This window comes from Lepidochelys olivacea, assembly GCF_965140295.1.
Source record: "Lepidochelys olivacea isolate rLepOli2 genome assembly, chromosome: 1".
NCBI lineage: Eukaryota > Metazoa > Chordata > Testudines > Cheloniidae > Lepidochelys > Lepidochelys olivacea.
In genome coordinates this window covers 227,606,558-227,626,294 of record NC_140411.1, presented here as the reverse complement: position 1 = coordinate 227,626,294, position 19,737 = coordinate 227,606,558, and the positions used below count along the sequence as shown (strand labels likewise).

Below are 19,737 nucleotides of genomic sequence, written 5' to 3'. Positions count from 1 at the left end.
ATTATTTAATTATTTATTATTAAAATAGCCTATTTTAAGCTTCTAATATATAATAGATACAGAGGGTTTCTAGTACCTTTTTTTAAACACATTTGTTCAAATTCTTTCTCAGTATTGCTGCTTGCTGGTGGCAGGATCACCATACGTGGAAGAATGTGTGCCTTTTTTGATCACATACTTTCCAGCTCAGCTCTTAGCTTGTACTAGAATTTCTTTGCAGTTTTACTGGTGTCAGATACCACTGATGTACTGTTTTTGTATAGATTTTCCCCTATTGCAACAGTGAGGATTTCATTTTAGTTTTCCATATTGTTTTCCATAGTTTTAACCTCAGTATGAACTTCAGTTCCCTCTACTCTTTCCCCCCAACCAACATCCCAGGCACTATTTTCTTAAAGTTACATCAGACTTTACAATGAGCTGATCTTATAATATTGTGCATTTTGCATAGAATCCTTTTGGACATAGTTTTCTCTTCCTCTCCATTTACGGATGCTTAAATGTTTGTTATAGTTGCGTATGAGCTACAGCAGTGGTTCTCAACCAGGGGTACGTAGAGGTCTTCCAAGGGGTACATCAACTCATCTAGATATTTGCCTAGTTTTACAATAAGCTAGCCAAGTCAGTACAAACTATAATTTCATATAGACAATGACTTGTTTATACTGCTCTATAGACTATACATGGAAATGTAAGTACAAGATTTATATTCCAATTGATCTATTTTATAATTATATGGTAAAAATGAGAAAGGAAGCAATTTTTCAGTAATAATGTGCTGTGACACTTTTTTTTGTATTTTTATGTCTGGTTTTGTAAGCAAGTAGTTTTTAAGTGAAGTGAAACTTGGCGACAGGCAAGACAAATCAGACTCCTGAAAGGGGTACAGTATTCTAGAAAGATTAAAGAGCCTCTGAGCTACAGTGTCAGTCACTTTTGTATCTCTGTTTTCTTGGCTTGGTATAGTAGTTTTGAACCTCTTGAGTTATTAAAGTTTCTAGGTTTCTATTTTATGAGGAACCTAAAGGTTTGTAAATCTAGGTACAAATTAAAAATAATGGAGAATTTCTGTTTTATCAAGTTTCAGGGCTTGAGTCACATAGGTGATTTCTCCCTCCCCTTCCCAGGGACCCCAGCAGTACACTCCCTCAGAATGCACCGCACCAGCTCATTCAGCTCTGCGACCCAGCCCCACTCCTACCTGCTTGCTGTCCCATCCCAGTGGCAGTGCCTCAAATTTAGTGGTGCCCTACACAGCTGCGTATGCCTAAGGATGGCGCAGATTCCAATAATGGAGATAAGGGATAACATGTTCAGCTTTTAAAATATTATCCAAATAAATTGTCTACTTCAGCTGCATACATATTGGGACTTCAGTTCTGCTGGGACTTAAACAACCATTTCTGTTCAGTTGATCCAGAGACTTATTAGGATTGACCAATTGAAAAGAAGGCTGGGAACCGTTAATGTTAATCATTCTTTGAACATTTCTTAATTTAGCAATTGCTACACAGATGTATTTAAATGTTATAAAACCAGAAGAAAATTTTTGAAGTATGCTGTTTACATTCATCATCACTGATTCATTCTCTTCTCCTTTTGCCTGTCTCTTGTGACTTCTGCTAAGTTCCTGCAGTATATTTCCATTGCAAGCTGGTACAGCAGTAGGTGTACATTAGTTACAGAATCTGGGTGAGTTTCCTTCACTGGAATATCCAGAAGGCTCAAAGAAAAATATTTCTGAATATACAGTGCATGTAGTGGTTCAAATATTATATGGTTTCCTTCAAAAACTTAATTGAATCATTGCCTGTGCAATGAGTTCATGTGTTTTTAATAAAATCAGAATCTTTCAGTAGCATTTGGTGTAGTTGATCATGAGGTGGTGTCAATTCTACATTGAGACCTGATGAGTAGATGGGATCTCTTGACCATGGCTCTGCTCACTCTTTTGAGGATCCAGAGGGCTGTGATGTCAAATGCTAATTCTGCCTGAGGGCACACCTTCTTTCTCGATGTGGGTGACTACTTGAAGAGATTGGGGCTGCAATAACATCAGGATAGTGATGAGTCACTTTTAATTCTATTTACTGGATTCTGCAGTCTCCTTGCTTTCCCAACTCCTAGTCAAGATAGGCTCCTGGAGGAAAGCTTAGCCAGCTTTAACCTCTGTCCAGACAAAATGGATGTGATGGTGGTGGGTCAGGGAAGGCACTATTAAGAATCTTTAGGATATCTTTCTAAAATGAAGCTTTGAGCTTTTCTAGCTTCAACAGAATTTATGGGCTTGATGTAGAAATTTATTGGGTTCTTTGGCCTGTGTTTTGCAGGAGGTCAGGCTAAGATGATTATAAAGTTCCTCTGGGTTAAAATCTATTAAATTATTAATTTTATTCTTATTGTTTGATCTTTAGTAGAATACACCATGTGTGAGATGTTGTCCAAACATAGACAGCATGTGGTCCCCTCTCTCTCTCTCTCTCCAAAGAGCTCACAATAAATAGTAAAAACTAAACAAAGGGGAGGAGAAAGGTGGTAGCTGGCAATGATAGTGTTTTAATAATGCTATGATATTGTTTCTCCAGGTGCCTACGTGATAGCTGTGATCAGCAAGTTGGATTCATTTAGATGTTCCAGCAGAATTTGAGGAATTGGAATGCTGAGAGGGGTAGTGACCTTGCAGATCAGCTCAGGAAGGGCATTTCATATATGTAAGAAGGCACAGTGGTGCTTGAACAGGCGTCAACTTTGGGAATATAGATTGGCATAGTGGACACGGTGAGTTGGGGGTATCACATAAGGAAATTTAGTGTAGATAAGTAAGGAGAAAGCAGTTATGCAGAGCCCAGAATGCTGTTGCAAGACGCTTAGATATGAAGCTGCAGAAGAGGAGGGAAACCAGTGCAGGGATTCATGTTGGTGGTGTATGTTGACTGTATCAGACAAGAAAGATAATTTGGTTAGATGTTTTCTGTGGATTGGAGAAGGGCTATGAAGGTGTCAGGGATGCCAGAGTAAGAGGTCACAGTAGCTGAGATAATGAGGACAAGGATGAGTGCAGGACACTGGGAAACCAACTGATTTTGTAGATAATGTGCAAGAAGCAGCTGCAGGATTTGAAGATGGTTTGGTTATATGGGGGAAGGGAGAAGGCAAAGCAAGAAAAACGTGCTTGACAACTTATTAGTTTGATTTAATGATATTTACTTTGTAGATTTTGACATGTGATGTTGACAATTTGTGTTTTAATGGTTATAAAGCTTTAACTTTTTGAATGTGTCTACTGTCGTTAAATAATTATCTGACCACCCTCCCATAATTTGTGAAAATTTAAATCACAACTTTGAAAATTTAAATAATCAAAAATCTAAAAATATGCTTAAAAGCAAACTTCAATATTATCTATCAGGGAATTATATTTTTATATTTATATTTTATAAAAAAATGAATTCTGCAACCCTATTTATGGTAACTAGGAGGTCGTTTGGTCCTTAGTCATTGTTTACAACATATATCAAAACTAAATTAAATTTTAAGATGAATATAATTCATCTCCTATATCAATTCAAATATCTGTGTGTGTGGGCATGTGTGTATAATTAACCATTGGAAGAGGCATAGAAGAGAATAATTGTTATCTTCTATATTACACTCTTGAAGTCACTGCCATACAGAATAAAAAAGTTTGTTTCTGAGACTTGTAAATGTGGCTTTTGTACCTACATGGTGTTTATGATCTTCTTAGTTCCAATTTAGGCATATCAGTCATTCTTTCTAAGGAGAAAGGAAAATCCAGATATGATCACTCTGTAGAAATTATACCTCTATCCCTTTGCTGCTCAAATTTTTTTTTTGAGGCAATATGTCAAATCCCCAGTGGGGGCACTTCTATACTGCTGCTCAGTTAAACATCTGATCAGACTGGAGTGCTTCTGTAGTCAGTGTATCAAAATGTAACAAACTGTGTGTGGGCTCTTGAGCAAGAAGTTTGGAATTCAGGGTTTTTTTTCTGTTGTCATTTTCAATTGGAACTATTTGCATTGTTACACATATTAAATTACTAATCTTCCCACAAGCAGTGTTTAGCTCATGTTACTCATATACATTGTAAGATATTCTATAATGCAAGATAAATTAATGTCTGGGCAAGATTCACAACCACTAAAATGATCCATTTCTCTGCAAATGTTTCATTGCCAAATTGGGGCCGGGGAGGGAGAAATCTAGAATAAATTCTATCTATATTATTTTTTTTTTTCCTTTTTGTATCACTAATGGACTCAGTTACTTTCATTTGGATGAAAAAGAGAACTGTCTGAACACATGAAATGTAGTTGGAAATCTTTTTGTAAAAGTGGAAAATGATATTAAATTATCCAAAGCTAAAAACTTCTGGAAAGAGAATCTGTTGTTGTAGCTTGAAACTTAAATGCCAAAGTTACTCAAGACTTATGATGCCTATTTGTTTTACTGTTCAATTTACTTATAAAAATAACTATAGAAACAAGTACTCTTATAGATCACTTTTTTTGCAGAAACAAATACCTTTTTGTAAATAGTCTAATTGAAATGTGAATGAACATACCTTACGATATTGATTTTTTTTTTTTTTAAATTGAGTGTATAGAATTTGTTGAACTGGGCTTGTGTAATTTTTGAAATCTAATTTTCCAGCTTTATCTTTTATTCATTGCCATGGTGTCTTTTTAAAATCTTGATGTTTAGATTATTGGCTTTCCCTGAAATTATATTTTCAAAGTATATGTTTCACTTTACTCAAGAAGTTATTTTTCAAGATTTATTCAAGAATTTTAGTTTATTCACTATTTTTATATTCAAATCTAATTAATACATTTGAAGTAAAAAGTGTTGAAATTGCAGGTGGTATAAATTTGGAGGTCAATTTACCAAAGTCAAATTAAATGTAATTTTCACAAGTTAAAATAAATATTTTGTTGCTTGCTAATCAAGGTTACTTATAATTTTGGGCCAAAACCTTCTTGTTTTACATGATTAATCCCATTTGTAGTGGAGTGGGCAGCAACTGGACATTTGCTGTAATGGTCTACACACTCACTTCCACGCCGTAAGTGCTCTCACTGAAGTCCATTGCAAAACTTCTGTTGACTTCAATAGAAGTTGGCTGTGTCCTCTAGCGTGGACAAAATCATGTCCATGTTTTGTGCATGGCTCTCCCCCTGACTTTTTGGAAGGGTGAGATGTTCATTGTAGAACTGATCAAAACTCAGAATTTCAATTCTGTGGGAAGTTCCAACATTTTTCAAATTTTTCATTTCTTCCTGATTGGAACAAAACGTTGAATTTTTAAAATGTCCAACATTTTTCAGAATTTTTATTTTATATTGGAAATATTGAAGCTACCTTATCAAAGTGCTTCATTTTGATATATTATAAATAATATAACAAATATAATCAAAATGATAGTTGAAATGAATCACTTCAGCCTTGTTGAAATGAAGCACTTTGATAATTTTTTCAGTTGAAAATTTTGATAATATTGTTAGATACATGCTAAATGTTTAGGTTTCATTGAATGAGTGTAGTCTGAGAGGAAACATTTTGTTGGGAAGCTTTCAACCAGCTCTAGTTAGCTGCCTAAATTACAGTGGTTTCCCTAGTCCCATTCATGGGAAGGTTGTGGACTGGGGAAGAAGCTGTGTTGCCAACTCTACCAGTTTTATTGCTAGTTTCATAATATTTGTGTGTGTGTGTGTGTGGGGGGGTATCTTAAAACCTCAGTTCCGGGAGTCATGTGATTACATGAGAATCTCACTTCCATTTTAAAAAGAGTTTCTAACCCTTGTTGCTGCAGGGAGAAGTGTCAAAATGCAAACTGTCCCTTTGTATTTCAGGTGGGCAGAAAAGTCTCTGGCACACAGGGAGCTTGGGAAATCTGGGTGTAGAGCTCCAGATCCAGTGTGGAAGTCCTGAGGGCTTGTACATAAGATGGTCCTTGCCCCTAACAGATCCTAGGGCATATTCAGGTTTTGGGCGTCACTTCCCTGACAGAACAATCTCAAGGAAGCTGTTCAAGGTTCCCTTCATAGAGTTTTCTGTCTTCTGTCTCCTCACTCTCTGACCCCACTCACTGTCAGCCTGCTTCTGCAGGTTTTTCAGTCTGAAGAGTCCACCTGGCCCTTTGAAAATGAACTTCAAAGAAAACTACATATTTATATTCGCTTATAGGAATTTGTTTTACTGTTGCTAAGATCTATAATTTACTATTTTTTCTTCAGTTGAAAGTTGTTTTTTTAAGAAACTAGGAAGAGAATCGGTCTTCTGTTTTGTGCCAAATATATTTGATGATCAAAAAAAATTGATAAAGTGTGTTTCAGAAAGGTAGCAAAGACAACATAATATGGAGTGGAAATGGAAACTGTTTGTCTATATTTGTCTCTTATTGGTACCATCTCCCATCTGAGTACCCTCAGCATTGGTCCTATGGAAACAAATCTTCCAAATTATTTTTAAATCCCATTTACCTAAAGATACTTTCTCTGAAAGGTGTGCAATAAAATGTGATGCATCATAAAGAGTTACTGCGCGTGTGTAGCAATCACTTAATCAAGTTGTGATATCTCAGTTATTTTTTTTCCAAGTGATTAAATTGTTATGAAACAAGCACACTTCAAATTTCACTGGTGGCAATCTGAAGTTGCTTTTGAATTGTACACATATGGACCTGTATCAAATTGGTGAAATGTTGGAAGAGGTGAAAGGGAATACAGTGTAAACAAGATTAATCTGAATTTTTCAAACTCTGTAAATGATTGACTCCCTCCCTACCTGAGGAAAGATATACCAAGTGACAGAGAGTTAGTTACAAATTTTTATATGCTAATTGTGGCCATTTGAGAAGCATTCATTATGGAATAGTTGAAACGATCTGAACTATAGATTTGCAAATTCATATCTAAAAATATACTGCTCCATTCTTTGTAGATATGTGGATTTAGCTAGTTGATGGGTTCTTTACGTTCACAGTTGCATATGTTTGCGTGTTGCTAGGTTGCCAAGCATTTAAAAAACCAAAAACTCAACAAAACCCTTGTTGTAATTTAAAGTCAATTAAGAAACTAATGTGTAATCTCCCCATGTACGGCTTCATGTGTCATCTCGTCCATAAAAGCCTGAGGCATCAGTAGTCTTTACAGCATAAAATTTAGTGCTACAGCATGCCTGGCTTATTGTATATCATAGTATATATGGCTTTTATAGACATAAGTCACAACAGCAAGATTCTTGCACATACAAATTTAAGTCGTTTTTAATCCCAACAAGGCTGTATAAAATGTAATCTAATAAAGGAAATTGATCCTTTGCAGGGAAAATATTTATTTTATCACTAATATATAGCAATCATCATATGTTCATATTTTTAGATTAATCTAGAGAAAAATTACTAAACCCTTTTAAAAAGGCTAGATTGTTTATAAAGGAAAACCGTCACTGCAGTGGGTGTCACGTCAGGGTGTCACGTGAGGGCTGGCCTACTGTGTAACCAGAAGCTAAGTTGTGGGAGTAGAGCAGTGAGTCTGGTCAGTCAGTTCAAATGGCCACCCTTTGTCAGCCATCATCTCAGTCTCACTCACCTAACATGAGGGTTGGCATACTTCTGATGAAAGGTGCCAGGTATGCAGCTTCTGTCTCTGTTAAAATAATTATCATTATGGTTTTTTGTATTGGAACAGTGCAAAGAGACACGGATCAAAGATAGGGCCCTGTTGTATTAGACATTGTATAGACTTGCAGTGAAAAGACAGTCCCTGCCCCAAAGAGTTCAGAGTCTAGGTGCACCTGTGGAAACAATTTGCTTGTTCATGTGCAGATTTCTTAGGAATTATAGGATGTGGTTGTGAAACAACTGTATGCTGTTATCTCATGTTAATCTCCTTATGCACTGTAATTTTTAAATTCTTTTTGTAGTTTGCTTTTCATTATTTTAAATTAGAAATTTATTTCATAATTGAAATTCACTTTTAGCTCTTGCTCACTTGAGACGAATTATAGTAAATATTGTGAGGGGTCAGCTATTGGAACCTTGTTTGTGCTAGGGAAGTGTGGATTTCTCAGCTCTTTCAAAGGAAGTCCCATGCTGCACCACCTGATCTGGGGAAAAAAGGGGCTTCTCCCACCGTGCTTGCCCCTTTTGAACTCACCAGCCCTTCCGGTCCCTGGGGATGAGCCAGCGTCACCACACTGATCCACTCCCCCTTTTGCAGCAGCTCCTGAGCCTTGTTCCCCCTGCTGGCCATAAAACGCTACTTCCTCTTCCCCTGCGAACCATACAAGAATCTTTTGCCCATCCTATCCCTGGCTTACAGGTTTCAACCTTCAGTGGGCCTTAGGGTAAGAAATATATATGAGGATCAACCTTTTCATTCACAGTTCCGTCCTGCTTATGTATGTTACTGTGTTTGTATAAATGTTACAGGTAACAAATCTTCTTCATTGGGACAAATTCTGATTTGTTACACTGATATAACTTAGGCCTGGTCTACGCTGTTGGGGTGGTGGTGGAGGGGGGTGAGCTAAGTCGGTCTAAGTTACCCAACTTCAGCTATGAAAATTGCATAGCTGAAGTCGATGTACTTAGAGCTACTTATTGCTGTGTCTTCACTGTGGTAGGTCGACTGCTGCCGTTCCCCCGTCAACTCCACCTATGCATCTCACTCCGGTGGAGTACCGTAGTTGACAGGAGAGCGCTTGGAGGTCGATTTATCGTGTATTCACTAGATGTGATAAATCAACCCCTGCTGGATTGATCGCGCTGGAGGTAAGTGTAGATATGCCGTTACAGTACAGTTTAGCCCAGGGGTTCTCAGACTTCATTGCACCACAACCCCCTTCTGACAACAAAAATTACAACACAGCCCAAGGAGGAGGAACTTAAGCTTGAGCCCACCTAAGCCCCACCACCCTGGGTGAGGGAGCCAAAGTCAACGCGCAAAGGCTTCAGCCCCAGGCAGGGGGCCTGTAACTTAAGCCCCATTGCCCAGGACTGAAGTCCTCGGGCTTTGGCTTCATCCCCAGGTGGTGGTGCTCAGGCTTCAGCTTCAGCCCTGGGCCCCAGAAAGTCTTAAGTCGCGACCCAGAGTTTGAGAACCACTGATTTAGCCTATTCTCTGTATCCTTTTGTGTTGTGCCAGGGGCAAATTGGGATTTTCCTAAACTACAGTGGGAAAGATATACAGAGTTTATTAGACTAAAATATCACTGCATAATGATCAGATGAGTTTGAAAAAAGTCTCATATAATTAAAAATAACAACAATTGAATTACCAAGAAAAGGTTACAAGGATTCTGAGTAGTAAAACATTATTAGAGCATTAAGTGTCAGATTTGTTTTTCAGCAAAAAGTAACTCAGGTATTGGCATGAGGATTATGGAGGATTTTTATCTTAAAAAAACCAAAACATTAAAAAAACCGTAAAAAAAAAAAAAAAAAAGCATTAATTTTTCAGTTAATAGGCCAGAGTACTAAATCCCTAGTGGTCCAGTGTTGGACTTGAGTCTGTGCTCCTTATTCAGACAAAATTCCATTCAAACCAATGGGAATTCACCTGAATACTGTGTGCAGAATTGCTTTTTTCTCATGCTTCTTAGTCCTTAACTTTCCTCTTTTCCAGTTAATCAGTTGAAATAGCTAAAAATGTATTTAGCCTACATGCATTTAGCCTGATTTATTTTTTGATTTATACAATGCATCCTTTAGCAAGATGCTGCTTTGAATCACACTTCTATGAAGCATATAAATCCTACTGGCTTTGTTTAGATTGTGTGACCTGAACTTGACCTTTTTCCCTCGTACAGATGCAGATGAAGGATTCATAGATTCTAAAACGTTGTGATCAGCTACTCTGATCTCTTGTATAAAACAGGTCCTAGAACTTCCCCAAAATAATTCCTAGAGTAGCTCTTTCAGAAAAACATCCCGTCTTGATTTAAAAATGGTCAATAATAGAGAATGACCTTTCCTAAATTGAACCAATGGTTAATTACTCTCACTGTTGAAAATGTATGCCTAATTTCCAGTCTGAATTCTTTTAGCTTCAACTTCTGGCCATTAGTTTGTGTTTGTGTTTCTCTGTTAAATTGATGTGCCCATTATGAAATATTTGTTTTCCATGTAGGTACTTACAGACAGCAATCAACTCACCCCTTAACCTTCTATTTGTTAAACTAAACAGATTGAGATCCTTGAGTCTGTCACTAAACAGCATGTTTTCTAATCATTTAGTCGTTCTAATGGCTCTTCTCTGAACCATCTCTAATTTATCCACATCCTTCTTCAATTGTGGACAACAAAACTGGACACTGTATTCCAGCAACAGTCGCACATGTGCCAAATACAGAGGTAAAAAATAATCTCTGTACTCGTACTCAAGATTACCCTGTTTATGCAACCCCGGATCAGATTAGCTCTTTTGGTCACAGCACCACACCAAGAGCTCATGTTCACCTGATTATCCACCACAACCCCCAAATCATTTTCTGAGTCACTCTTTTTCAGGATAGAGTCCACCATCCTGAAAGTATGGCCGCATTTTTTTGTTCCTAGATATATACATTGACATTTAGTCATATTAAAATGCACATTATTTGCTTATGCCCCGTTTACCAAGCAGTCTAGCTTGTTCTTAATCGGTGATCTGTCCATTCCATTCCCCCAATGTTGTGTCATCTGCAGATTTTTATCAGTGATGATTTTGTTTTCTTCTGGGTCACTGATAAAAATATTAAATAGCATAGGGCCAAGAATTGATCTCTGTGGAACCCCACTGGAAATAGACCCATTCAATTATGATTCCCCATTTATGGATACATTTTGAGACCTATCAGTTAGCCAGTTTGTAGCGCATTTAATATGTGCCATGTTAATTTTATATTCAAGTTTTTTTAATCAAAATGTCATGTGATACCAAGTCAAATGCTTTAGCGAAATCTAAGAATATTCTGTCAGCATTATTACCTTTATCAACCACACTTGTAATCTCATAAAAAAAGGTGATAGGTTAGTTTGACAGGATCTGTTTTCCGTAAACCCGTGCTGATTTGCATTAATTAGATTACCCTGCTTTAATTTTTTTTATTAATAGAATCTCATATTAGCCAGTTCATTATCTTGCCTGGGATAGATGTCAGGCTGGCAGACCTATAATTACCCAGGTCAAACTGCTTATCCTTTTTAAAAATTGGCACATTAGCTTTCTTCCAGTTTTCTGGAGCTTCCCCAGTGTTCCACGATTTATTGAAAACCAAAATCCTCGACGTCAATTAACAATCCAGCAAACTCCTCAACCAGCTGTTTAAAAACTCTTGGATGCAAGTTATGCAGACCTGCTGATTTAAAAATGTCTGACTTTAGTAGCTTCTGTTTATCCTCCTCAACGAATATTAGTGTGATAGAAAGAGTGTTACCACCTTATGCATCCGATGAAGTGAGCTGTAGCTCACGAAAGCTTATGCTCAAATAAATCGGTTAGTCTCTAAGGTGCCACAAGTACTCCTTTTCTTCTTCCGAATACAGACTAACACGGCTGTTAATCTGAAACCTATCACCTTATGATGAAATTATATCATCAGATTTTTCTCCAAATACAGGACAGAAATATTTATTGAACTTTAGCTTTTTCTGCATTATTATTGATGATTCTGCCATGAATGGTTCTGCCGATACTGTTGTCAAGGTTCTTTTTGTTCCTAATATATTTCAAAAACTCCTTATTGTCCTTTACTAGCCATAGATTTCTATTTGTGTCTTCTTATCAGTTTTCTACAATTTCTTAACTTCTGATTTATATTCCTTACTATCAACTTCCCCTTTCTTCCATTTCTTCTATATTATTATTATTTATTTTACAGCTGTCTTCGCTTCTGTCATAAAAATAAAGGGAAGGGTAACCACCTTTCTGTATACAGAACTATAAAATCCCTCCTGGCCAGAGGCAAAACCTTTTCACCTGTAAAGGGTTAAAAAGTTAAGACAACCTCGCTGGCACCTGACCAAAATGACCAATGAGAAGACAAGTTACCTTCAAAGCTGGAGGGGGCGGGGAGAACAAAGGGTCTGTCTATCTGTGTGATGATTTTGCTGGGAAGAGATCAGGAATGCTCTTCAGAACTTCTGTTAAGTTAGTAAGTAATCTAGCTAGAAATGCGTTAGATTTCCTTTTGTTAAATGGCTGGTAAAATAGGTTGTGCTGTATGGAATGTATATTCCTGTTTTGTCTTTTTGTAACTTAATGTTTTGCCTAGCGGGATTCTCTATGTTTTGAATTAATTACCCTGTAAGGTATTTACCATCCTGATTTTACAAAGGTGATTATTTTACTTTTTCTTGAATTAAAATTCTTTTAAGAACCTGATTGCTTTTTCATTGTTCTTAAGATCCAAGGGTTTGGGTCTGTGTTCACTTATGCAAATTGGTGAGGATTTTTATCAAGCCTTCCCCAAGAAAGTGAGTGTAGGGCTTGGGGGGATTTTGGGGGGGAAAGACTTTTCCAAGTGGGCTCTTTCCCTGTTATATTTGTTAGATGCTAACCTAAGCTGGTAAAAATAAGTTTAGGGGGGTTTTCATGCATGTCCCCTCATCTGTACCCTAGAGTTCAGAGTGGGGAAGGAACCTTGACACTGGGTATCAAAAGCTATCATCTACCTGGCTTTGGTCTAGGTTGCACCTGGGTTGGCCTAATTGAAAAATGAACCATAGGTTAGACTTTTTCCCCACAAGGGCTTGAGGTCAGATCTATTACACCTCTACTGTAAGAACAATTACAGTGATATCAAAGTAACGGAAGAGTTACCCAAACCACAATTCTATTATTTTCTGTTTCCTGCTAAATGTTACAGTTCTTCTCATAAAGAAAAGGAGGACTTGTGGCACCTTAGAGACTAACAAATTTATTTGAGCATAAACTTTCGCGAGCTACAGCTCACTTCGTCGGATGCATGTGGAGATTAAAGTTGGCACTGCTAAATAAGAAATAACGTTTGCTACAGTAACAGAGGGAAAATTCTGTTGCTTGCTGCAGACTTCTAATGTCTTCCCTGACTGGTGTGATTTGAAACACAAGCACCAAGGACTGTTAAACTACCGTCAAGCTTTAGCAGTCCATTGTGTCCTGAAGTCTGTCATTTTATATTTGGCATTTCTCCAGAGTTCTAGTGGGTGACAGACCAGTGCACAATCTCTTTCCTGAAAAACTTCTCCCTCTTCTATATTATCCTAAGGCAATGGTAAGATAATATTATTCTTATCAAAAATAGTTTTTAGCATGTTATATAGTGTGTCTTAACCAAAGCCCTCGAGAGATAAAGTGGAAAATTAATTACTTATCCTCCACACTTCACTAAAATCTTGAGAATCCTGCCTACAATGTGTATGTATAAGAATGTGGAGAAAGAAAATAACAGAAACCATTAATAATGTCTTTCTACTATTTTCATTTTTCAAGTGAACTTTCTCCTCCCAGTTTTTTTTGGCTGTGGGATTAGGGATGATATAAATATGCTCAATAAATTATTCTTTATTACAGTTATTTAAAACATATTAGCACTACTGAAGTCAATTCATAATTGTAATAAGAAACTCATGGGTGTGTCATTCTGGGAAATTGCCACCACGTGGGTGGCTGTGGTGTTTTGCCTTCTGCTTCAAGCCTAATGATGCACCTCGACCATTGCAATCTCAGCAGGATGGGCCATTGTATCTTACTGCTTAAGTGTACCGAGAAATACAGCAGTCATCAGCATTAACCACACTATGCTTTAAAATCATTCTGTATCTTTTTTCCTGCTTTTGAAGATTTGAGAACTGTGTGTGGAAACGGTTGCAAGAAATCAACTTTTATTTTTGATAATTTAAAATTATTTTTCTCATAACACTTTTAACTGGTAACTTAAACTGAAGTAAAAGGAAAACTCAATACAACAGAAAACATCATTTTTACAATAAGTGGTACATCTCATCTTTCCAGAGCAATTGGTTGGTATTTTTGTTTGTTGTTTAACCAACACAAACGTGTGCCTAGGCTTCTCCCAAAGTTTGAGGAATGTACCAACTAATATTAGACGTAATCCACTGAAAGGGTAACAGAGATGGTTTGGGGGTGTGGGGAGAAAGCAAAGACATGACTGCATGGTTACTACTCAAGTGCTATTGTAATAAAGCAAGCAGTTGAAGTTGTGTGTTCCTTCTCCTCTTCCCTTCCCCCACCGATCCCACCCTGCACTCACACAGTAAGTGGATATCTGTCTAGCTGACATGACTGGGTGTCGAGGAGTACTGGATTTTAAGGAGGGGGGTTGAATGAGATTAAGACTGGTTGCTTTACAAATCAGTTCTGGAGGGATGTAGGGGCACAGCATGGAAGAAAATTATCATGCTGTGGTGGGAGAATGGACAAACCGATAATGAAGCTGGCATTGTTGGCAGGGAAGAGGAGGTGGTAATGTAAAATAAACTGTTATTGCTGCAGAGTTAAGATTGTATCTTAAAGCACTAGTCATCAGAGGACAACTCAAATCTATTCTTTAGCGTATGTACAATTTTTTATAAATGTTGTATTCCGGTTGTATCATAACTATTTGTGCAGTTTCAACTGATCTTAGTCACATGGGCCTGATCCTGCAAGGTACTGAGTACCCTCAAAGCCCCACTGAAGCAACATAACTTATACCCCAGGGGCCGTTAGCAGCAGTCATCTTGGTTATGCCCCCCCAATCTCTGGCTCATTTACTCTGTGCCACCAGAGCTAGATACATTGGCTCTACCACCAGAATCCACAGGGAGGAGTTGCAAAGAGGCTGCAACTTACTGAAGAGTGCGGCCCTCTGACTGTTGCATTATGCAGCCTTTACTGGGAAGGGTTTAAAGTTCTAGCATATTTACCTAATTGGCAGGTAAAAGCTGAATCACTTTAAAAAGCTTGGTTTCAGAGTAGCAGCCGTGTTAGTCTGTATTTGCAAAAAGAAAAGGAGGACTTGTGGTGCCTTAGAGACTAACACATTTATTTGAGCATAAGTTTTCGTGAGATGAAGTGAGCTGTAGCTCACAAAAGCTTATGCTCAAACAAATGTGTTAGTCTCTAAGGCGCCATAAGTACTCCTTTTTTAAAAAAGCTTGCATTCTGTTAAAAGTATGCTACCATCTTTTGCAGGGGCTGCTTATCCTAAATCCTCAAGCGTACTACAGAACCACCACAGGATCAAGCTGTAACTCAAGAACCCCTTAATGCCCACTGGCAAGGGGGTTACAGGAATGTCCTGTGTCTAATATGCACGTTCTGGGTCATCAAAGAATGTCATGTGTGGTTTTAAATGAAAGTCAGTGTCACACTGGTCATGAATATCATTATGCAATGTATGTATAGATACTATTTAAAAAGTTACTTATGCTGAAAATATGTTTTAAAGTCTGTATTGTGACAGAGTTGACAAACAGATTTTCTGTCAGACGAGCTGTTTATTCAGCTGTGTCTCTGTCAGATGTAAATTTCCTTGTAAGCTTAACACAGTGTGGAGAGGTGTGAAATCAAAAGGGAAGCAGTACACAGGAAAAATAAGCCACAGGTGGTATAGACCATGAATTTTGGGGGATATAAGTAGAAGGCAATGAAATCACTTTTATCTTTGCACCTAGTAAGTAAACGGACACCATTAGCATTGGTTGAAACATTGCAGATGACAGTGGGGGTGAGATCTCTTTAGACAGGAAATTAACCTGTTAAGTTTAGTCTCTGGAAAGTGTGTTTATGATTTTGTTTATTATGGAACAATTTGTTTCCAATAGCCTTACTTACGATCACTTGAATCTTTGGCAATATACTTGTTTTAACTGTAAATATATCTCAGTGCTGTGATGTTAAGCAAAGTGTTGATCTTGAGTTGAATCATACAAGCTGGCTTGTACGCTATTTTCTTTGGGGACAGCAGACCAGGTATTTCTGTGTGTGTTCAGTGGCCAAGGGGCTGGACATTACAGAGGAACACTTCAGTGGGAGTTGAACCTACAAAGCAAAGGGCTGGCATAGCCAAGAGAAGAGTGCTTGGTTGGCGAACAGGCTGGTAGTGTCAGGAAGCTGATAACCAGTTACGTACAATCAAGTCTCTCTCACGCTGGAGGCAGTGGGGTAACAAGGTGACTTGCAGTTCTTACTATCCCGAGAACCATCACGCAAGTCCATCTGGGAACTTGCTTATATCTTTCGCTAATGAAAAATTTCACTATCAATTAGGATGTCTTGTTAGCCTCATCCCTTAGCTAGGCAAGCTTTTCAGCTCCTGCTTGCTTTGACAAAGTCCTTAGTCCTAACTGCACAGTAGATCCACATTTTCCTGTGTATTCTCACAATGGGGCCAAAACCTTCAACTTCTGGAGGAGAAATTAAAGTTTGCAGATTTCAGGGCACCTCTGAGCTGGTGATCTCCGTCTGCTCACTTCCAAAAGGGAGTTCCACTGTCAGATCCCAGGATGTCCACTATAGTCCATGAGCTAAACCTAAAAAATTGTCTCTTGGTACTATTTTGGTGGGCAAAATCTCCTTTTAATAGCTCCATGTCAGTTGATGATAAAAAGTAATGATGGCTCTTTCTGCAGAGTTGCTTAGTGGTAGAACTGAGCCTGGTTTTTTTAAATTAGCCATTAATTTTTGAAAAAAATCCTAATATGCAGATTTGTGTTGTTATTATTTAAATGAAAGAAAACCCACTTTGATTATATTTTATTCAACACATTGTACATTAGTAAGTAAAAAGGAGCATTTTGGTGTTACATTAAGGATATTAATTTCAAATCTAAAATGACAAAAATATAATTAAATGACATCATATAATAGAGTTGTGTCTCTCCATGTTTCTTGAAGCTTTTTTGCAGTGCCACTAATGTTGTACATTCTGCCATAACTACATTGACATATCAAGCCCACAGTAATATAAAATGGATAACCCACTAACAATCCGGTATATAGCATCTGACTGGAATGTCATCTCCATTTGTATCATTATCTTCCTCATCTGACCTGTCCTCCATACTGTCACACCATGCTAATCTTCATTCATGCTTTCACATGTTTGCATCCTATCTTCTGGAGAGCATTTGAATCCATTTGCAAGGCACTGGCAATCGGGTCATTTTCATTCTTTGATGCATGTACAAATCATTAGCTGCAAGACTATCTCAGCAGCAGGTGGGCCATTCGTCCATTCTTTTGTCAACTCACCCTCCTCCATGACCCAGCTATGCCCTGTTTCAGGGCTGGGTATGACAGCATACTTCTCCAGGCTCCTATGCGAGACAGCAGCCTGATCATTGGCACACTGAGCATGCAGGTGGAGGTAGTCTTTGCATGGAGAAAGCTGGCCATAGTCAACATCTCCCTTCTTAGTTCAGAACAGCTCGATTCTTAGCACATTCACCTCTGTTATATTTGACTGAGCGGATATATTCTACAGGTGAATTCCTGAAGAAGAAAAAGAAAGAGCTCTGCAGACAAGACCCAGTGTTGCCATTGCTGCACCAATGCTTCTCTTAGGAGCTTCTTCTCTAGTGATCAACTTTAAGCCAGTCACTTTCCCATGTCCTGCAAATGCAGTAACAGAATCACACACATTTCTAATAGGGCTCTGCAGACTTCTTTTCCTAGTGATATGCCAAGTTTGCTTATTGTGACATCCTGGCACCCCAATATTCACCACTGTCATGTATTTCATAGATATTTATTTAGGTCAGAAGGGACCATTATGATCATCTAGTCTGACCTTAGGATATGGTTTCTACAAAGCATGCCTTGTGAGGTATCATTCTAAAAGTCTTGATCTGCTAGACATTAATATCTCGTTGGATTGTATGTGCTGTCGTCAAATGTGAAGTTATGAAGTTCGGCTATGTATGTGTTACTGAAACATGTTGTGAGGTTGAAAACCCCCAAAAGCAGCCTTTCAGTTACAACAGTAAAAAGACCAAACAATGTTAATGGCTTACTGAGGAAATGCACATAAGCACAAGGATTACCCCAGGAACTGTGTACAATAGAAATCTCTCAGAGATAGCACTGCACAATGGGAACTGTTTGACCCAGGTCACAGCAAAAGAGCTTTCCAGCAAGTGGGAAGAAGATATAAAAGGGGGAAATGATATCATGATGGGACCTCAGTCTCACTACAACCACACACCTGAAAAGGCCTAAGGGACAAGGACTGAACTGTGGGAAGTGATGGTCCCAGGCTAGAGGGATTTTTAGCCTGTGTATGGAAACCTGGGAAAGCAAAGGCAACTTGTGCCTTAAGAATCTGCTAGCCTGTATATTACTCAGGGTGAGAATTTGTTAATTCATATCCTACCTATCTAGTGTATTAAGATCAGCTTGCAGTTTTGTTTATTTACTAAGGTAATCTGGTTTGATCTGTTTGATATAACTTATAATCACTTAAAATCTATCTTTTGTAGTTGTTAAACATGTATTTGTTTTGTCTAAAATCAGTGTGTGGGAGTTATAACTCGGGGCAGAAAACTGTTGTATATCTCTCTCCACATTGAGGGAGGGGGCAAATTTTATGAGTTTACGCTGTATAGTTCCCTGTGCAGCGCAAGACGGTATAATTTTGTTTACACTCCAGAGGGGGTGTGTGGCTTAGCAACTGGGAGGTGCCTTAGCTAACTCTTCCCATGCAGAGCTGATGTCAGCATGTGTGTGTGTGTGAAGCTGCAGCTGGGTGTGTTCCTATCTGTGTGTATGCTGGTGAAAGAGCAAGCTTGGAGAGTCTGGCAACTTACCACAGCACCACAGTGGGTAAGGGAGCCCAAGCTGGTGGGTCAGGTGGGCTCAGTGGTATCCAAGTTCCAAGTGGCACCCTGGGGGGAACCCGTCACACATACATCTATATAACTCATTCGATTTTTGGTACCAAATCTTACATAAATTTTGCTGACGTCCCTGAAGAAATCAAGGCTAAGAATTAGCACATCAGTCCTCAGATACAGTAATAACCGATCCATGGTTCTTTGATGCATGCTTAGCATGTCACGTTTGAGTGTCTGCCTCTTCTTGTGAAGGGGACTACTAAAGAAAGTTTGATGCCCCTTCTCTGGCAAGCTTGTTACAGTGTTCCTGGCATGTCACATACATTGTTTTCTCATCTGTTTTCTCCAAGAAATAGGGCTTTTTCCATTCATCACATAAGAACTTGTTGAGAGCAGTCTTGCTGGTAGAACATCCAGGAACTCAGCTGACCAGACCGAGGCCGGTCTAGCCTCATGGTCGGAGTGGGCGTTAGGCCTCATGGTCAGAGTCTGAGTCAGTAGTCGGAAGCTGGAACTGAGGGTCAAGCTGGAGAGAGCAGGATAACAGATGAAGGGGGTTCAAGGCAGGGGCAGGACAGAGGCAAGGCTGGATGCAAAGTAATGCAGGAGCCAGCATAGTGGTGGGCCAGAGCATTGAGCAGCCAGCGAGGAGCTGCTGCTGCTGGCTTAAGAGCGGCAGCCAGCTTGCCCTTGTAGCCAATCAGGTGACATGGCCAATCAGGCAGCCTGCTTCCAGCCTTCTGTACTGACTAGGCCACCTGGAGATTAGCTCTGCTACAGGCCCTGATTCCTGACGTATGCACTGTTGGATCTTGTGGCCAGTTACAGTGTTGGTCAAGAGCACTTCAGGGCCTGACCTTCTGTTTTCCCTCTCTAAGTTTTTAATGATGTTATTGTACATATCCAAGATCACA

At 38.7% G+C, this 19,737-nt stretch overlaps 1 protein-coding gene across 5 annotated transcripts in view; it reads left to right on the top strand.

Annotated features, from left to right (window-relative positions):
* ATXN10 (ataxin 10) overlaps positions 1-19,737 on the top strand; it is a 154,378-nt gene that overhangs the window by 99,476 nt on the left and 35,165 nt on the right. The window contains exon 10 of one of the 5 annotated variants that reach the window (XR_014712996.1): positions 8,650-8,797. The exons of the other annotated variants lie outside the window; for them this stretch is intronic. The gene's annotated coding sequence lies outside the window, so the exon portion shown is untranslated. The remainder of the gene's footprint in view (positions 1-8,649; positions 8,798-19,737) is intronic. 5 annotated transcript variants of the gene reach the window in all.